Here is a 6,000-nt window from a genome sequence, read left to right as displayed (position 1 = left end):
GGCATCCAGTTGTGAAACAATTATCTTCTTGTGAAGGGGCTTCTATGCTGAAGATAGCATATCATAGTACGCCTTTGCAGATTCCTCTGGGTCATTCTACAATCCTTCACCGAACCGTGCCTCCTGAAAGTCATCCATCCAGTCTGCTACCCCAGCATCTTCATCAACACCCACGAGGCGTGGTCTCACCACATCCTCTCTAATATGATCGACTTCACCATGGTGGATCCAGCAGGTATAGTTTGGCGTGAATCCATACTTGCAAAGATCTTTCCTCATGTTTTTCCTTTTCTTTCTTATACGGTTGTCACATTTGTGGTAGGGACAAGGCATCTGACTCGACCCTTTAGCAACCTCGCCAAATGCATGCTCTAAGAAAGCATTAGTCTTATGCATCCATTCTGCGGTCATACATGTGTGGCCCATGTACATACAATCATGGTTCTCCATCCTCTAGCATATACATATGTAAGCAAGTAATATAACCAGTTATTACATCTGCTTGGCATTCCTACCATCTAATAGGAGAGGATAGGTCCTAATCCCACCCGCGGATGCGTAGATGAGGTCAGTTTCCATGCTCCGCTCCTATCCAAGACAAAATTTTGGATGTTCTCTCGATACACGTCCTACAAGGGAGAGTGTGTATCCAGAAAATAATAGGGAGGTGATGCTGAAAGTCTTTCTTAGGCTAGAGCGAACCATGGAAACTAACCTCATCTAAGCATATGTGGGCTGTCCAAAATATGTGGTAATCTAAAAGAGATACAATCACAGATATGCAAAGATCTACATACCTCTGACCCTATCTCTTTTGAACGGGAGACGCCTAACTAGGCTATGTCACCATATAAAACATGCATGTAAAGGAGGAGGGGGTTATACCTAGGGTGGCGGTGGAGTCAGTCTAGCGGGGTAGTGGCGTGTCGGTGCAGTGGCAAGACGATACGGTGCAGGCAGACCAGTAGCATCGATGAAAACGATCGAGGTCACCAAGTCCATCCCATGGGTCCGTTTCCTACTAAATAGGCAATAAGTTAGAATCCAATGAAAATTTTGGCAGCACCTCCCCTAAACGAGGAGGCTTCCAAAACCTGTAAAAAACGTAGGCGCGATGGCCAACAACCACATATATACCAAACATATGCACGAAGGCCAACAAACATATATATACCAAGACAAGCCATGTACTTTAATTCTCTTTCCATGCAGATGAAAGCATTGACACAACAAGTACTACTAACACTACAACAACTACTAACACTAGCACTACTACTACTAACACAACTACTATCAATACTTACTACTAACAAGACTACTAACACTAGTAACTACTAACTAACAACTAGTAACTATTAACTACTCACTACTAACTAGTAGAGGTGTAGGACATACCTTCACAATGAGAAAGGCAACAATGAAGGCTAACGACGACGTTGGGGACGACCGCAGCGGCATAAGGGCCGACACCTTCCTTCTTCTCTCCTTCTCCTTCTCCTTCTCCTCCTCTATTCTCTTCTTCTCCTCCTTCTTTGTCCCCTGCCTCCTCCCCCTCCTCTCTTCTGCAGTGGCCACCAGTGGAGGAGATGGTCGCCGGTGAGGTGGTGGCTGCTTAGGGGGGCGTGCAAGCGGGGGAGGTGGCCACCGAGGGAGCCGATGCTAGCGTTAGAGGCGCGGGCGGTGGAGGCTAGCGTGGTGGCCGTCGACGGGCCGCACAGGGGGCGTCCCGGGGCGCCGGCCGGTGACAACATGCTCATCACTTCAAGTCATCACATGCGGGATGTCCTGGTTTGTGAGCATCATACGTGGCAATATGCTCGAAACTTTTTGAATTTTTTTACCACGACATATGCACACAATATGAAGACAACTACATAAGTTTCGTGATTTTTGGAATTCATTCACATTTTATAGAATTAAAAAACTACTCACACACAAGTTGAAGGCTTTGCCCCGTGTGCACGTTGTTCAAAACTTTAAGACGGTTCCTTAATTTAGCCTAAACTTACACTAAGAAACAAGGATAACATTTGTTGAAAGAATAAAATCTATTATTCAATGCATTATAGTTCAAACTCGCATTTTTCAAAAATATTCAATGATACAAAATAAACTAAAAATATATACCAAAAGGTAATAAAAAAGTCACAAATTTAAACATGTTGTTTGTGGCACTCTAGTAAAGCTTCAAAAAAATTTGGCGGCAAAAAACAAAAAAATATATTACCGAGTGCCAAGGGTTGGCACTCGGCAAAGTGGTAACTTTGCCGAGTACCAGACGGCTGGCACTCGGCAAATCCAACAACGCTAAGTCCATACGTTACTTGTGTCAATCTTGGGCGAGTGCTTGAGTTTGCCGAGAGCCAAGCACTCAGCAAAGACTTTCTTTGTCGAGTGTCGTTCTTTGCCGAGTGCTAAGCACTCGGCAAAGGCCTCTTTGCCGAGTGTCCTATTTTGCCGAGTGCGACACTCGGTGAATTTTGTCTTTGCCGAGTGCACGATATTTGGCACTCGGCAAAACAATCCACAATCGGCAAAGTAGGTATTTCTTGTAGTGATCTCAGCATCCTCTTCCCAGAAAACGTCTCGTACCAGCTCTGCTTCCAAGAACCGAATATTGGATCAATGAGGTCTCCAACATTTGTTAGAATATTGCCCCCCCTAGGGTAATCGGTCTTCTCGATACCCCTCTCGAATATCCCTTGAACCAGATTTTGAGATTTCTACCATCACCTACTCTTCAAATAATCCCCATCTTCGTTACATCTAAACCCCTCAAAATGCTTCTCCAAGAATATGACATTCCACTTTTCGGTTTGGCCTCAAGAATTGATGTATCTGCATAATATTTTGCCTTCAAGATTTTGAAGCACATTTCTACTTAGCCAATGAATCTGTTGCTTACCTTCCTGCGCATTCCACCAGAACCGGCCAACCATCTTGCTGATTTGATCACACAGGGACTTTGTTAATAAGTCAAAAAGCCCATTGCGAATTTTGGGATGGCCTGCGACATGGCTTTTATTAACACTTCCTTCCCTGTCCATGAGAGGAACTTCTCCTTCCACCCTTGGAATATGTTGCCAAATTCTATCCTTTAGATATGGAAAGGTGCTCCTCTTGATTGCCCCCACATGCACAGGCAAACCTAAGTATCGTTCATTCATGGTTTCTTTGTTGACTTGAAGTGTATCACACACTTCCCTTTTTCTTATAGCCTTTGTATTCTTGCTAAACAATACGGCCGACTTCGTCTTATTTATCATCTATCCTGAACACTGTTCATACAAATCCAGGATGTCCTGCAAATGTTGAGCATCCTCCTCATTCGCCCGAATCAAAATTAACGAGTCATCGGTGAACAATAGGTGTGATATGCTCGGTGCCGCTTGGCACACTTTAGCTCCAGCAATTCTACCATCTTGTTCAGCTTGCTGCAATAAAGCTGAGAAACTCTCCTCACATTTGAAACTATCAGTGAGGTCCCAATTAACTTCTATTGTGTAAGATATCGTTGAAACGCACTCCATGATAAGACTGATCCACTGATAGTCAAAACCCAAGCACCGCATCATTTTCTCCAGAAAATTCCACTCTACCCGGTTATAAGCTTTGTTTATATCAAGTTTCAAGGCTGCATAACCCAATTCTGCATCCCTCTTATTCAGCAAAAAATGTGTGATTTCATAAGTTACAAGAATGTTATCTGATATCAAGCGCCCTAGGACAAAAGTGCTTTGGGATGGGCTAGTTACATCATCCAAAACTGACCTTAGTCTACCAAGTACCTTAGACACCACCTTATAAGTAGAGCTTAGACTTGGGCCGTGCCATTTGTGGGTGGGCCATGACACAGTCTTTTGGCATGACCGAAGCACGGCACGACACAAAATATTTTTGGCCATGCCGACACGACAAGAACACGAGGGTTGTGTCATACCCACGATATCAGCATGGTGGGCTACATGGCTGAGCCCGCATTTTGGGCCAGCATGGCACGAAAGTGGCACGTAGACACTTCTACTACTATATAATTTAGTTTTCTAGCATTTACCGTACTATCTCTCATATAGTTCTTGAATATATTATGAAGATCATTAAAACTTTCTTTAAAATAGTACACGCAAGATATATATATATATATACAGTGCCGGCCCTGAGGTTTTAGGGGCCCAGGGCGAAGCCGAGATTTAGAGGCCCCTAATATACACATGGATAAAACACCTAGAGGGACAAAGTTTTAAGTCTCTACCATTTAAAAATGGGAAAATGGTACAAAGTGAATGAACTAAATTTATATAGAGAGTGTTAAAGATAAATGCTTAGGTACAATGCATATAAAAACTTTGGAGATATTTTATACAAAATATTAAAACTAAGAAATAAAGAAGTAGGTTAAGCCTTGTCATATTCATATGCGCTTGGAAGAGGTAAGATAGTGAAGAAATCTAGCATATCGCTCAAGCTTTCATGTCTTACTTAATAGAAGATGAAGAAAGCAAGTTAGCAGCGTAATGTACTAAGAATAATATACATATTTTTCTTGAGCAAATAAAGCATAATATGTATAACTAAACCTAAACTATTATATGCTGGAGCCATAAGGGGCCCACCAGACAGCTAAGGAACGAAGTATTGTGAGAACCGAGAAGTAAATACATACAAGTACATGCATATGCTCATGTGTGATAGATAATTTGGCACAATATACACGCTAGTATAAAGTGAGCTGCATTTGTTAATCCTGCTGGCTAGCAAGTAGCAAGATGCAACGCCTGCATACATATAATGGTATACCTCCGATGGGGCCCCATGGGATTGGAGGCCTAGGGCGGCCGCCCCGTCCGCCCGCCCTCAGGGCCGGCGCTGTATATATATATACACACACACGACATACATTGAAATATGACATCATAGACTGTCATTATAAGTCAGAGATCATCATAGGTTAGTTAAATTTAAAGATTGCCACACCAAATGGCACAAGTTCAAACAAAAGCATTAAAAGTCAAGTAGCTACAACACTACTTGTCAAAAGTTTAGACACCACACAGGTCAACATTGCATAAGTTCACGGACTAACCCACAAACATTCGAAGTCAAGTGACCCAAAAGCACCACTTGTCAAAATACATCGACCTTCAAAAGAAAAAAATAGCCATCCTTAGTGTTGTAGCCAGTAATCCAAATACAACTTTACCTTATTAGTAGACTTGCTACAACCATGGACATTAGACCCTTAATCAGTGTACCTGTCTTAGCTTGCTTTTTCTTAAACTTCTCATCCTACCTAGCCCTTGTTGTTTCAAATTCCTAGGACTTCTTGATCATGTTATCCATCTGCAGTTGCTGAGTCTTCACAAGCTTCCTAAGATCACTTGAGGTCTGCTTCTCCATCACCAGTTCAGCTTCTAACTCACGCTGACTTTCAGCATTGTCCTCACTAGCCGATGAGCTTTTCATCTCCACACTTACTAGAAATCTATTCTTCTTAATCTTCTGAGCAAGGACCTTAGAGACAGCATCAACCACATCCTTTGGTTCCTTACCATTATTTACAGGAGCATTCATCTTGCCCTTCATTTAAACCTAGCAGATGATGGGATAGATAGATAAATGATCATGACATATATGGACCTAATGTATCGTTTGATTATGCACTAATTTTGACTTTACTTACAATAGCAAATTGAACTGTAGGAGTGAACTCTTTTCTTTTTGTTGTAGTGAAAGTCTTTAAATATATCTTGTACATTTGGTGGCTCATTTTGATACTTGCTTGCCTGATAATGAATTAAAAACAAGGACAATTTAAAAAACTGATGTTAAATCTTTTTATTTGTAACATAGGTAACAAGCAGTAAATTAAACTAATTGACATGGGATGCAACTCCTGCAAAAATTTCAAGCACTTTGTTTAGAAGCAATCAAGACTACTGCATAAGCCACATACTCACCAAATTTATAAGTTGCATTTCATAGCAACGAACAAGGACAATT

This window comes from Sorghum bicolor, chromosome 10 (assembly GCF_000003195.3).
Source record: "Sorghum bicolor cultivar BTx623 chromosome 10, Sorghum_bicolor_NCBIv3, whole genome shotgun sequence".
Classification (NCBI taxonomy): domain Eukaryota; kingdom Viridiplantae; phylum Streptophyta; class Magnoliopsida; order Poales; family Poaceae; genus Sorghum; species Sorghum bicolor.
This window is presented reverse-complemented; position numbering follows the sequence as displayed.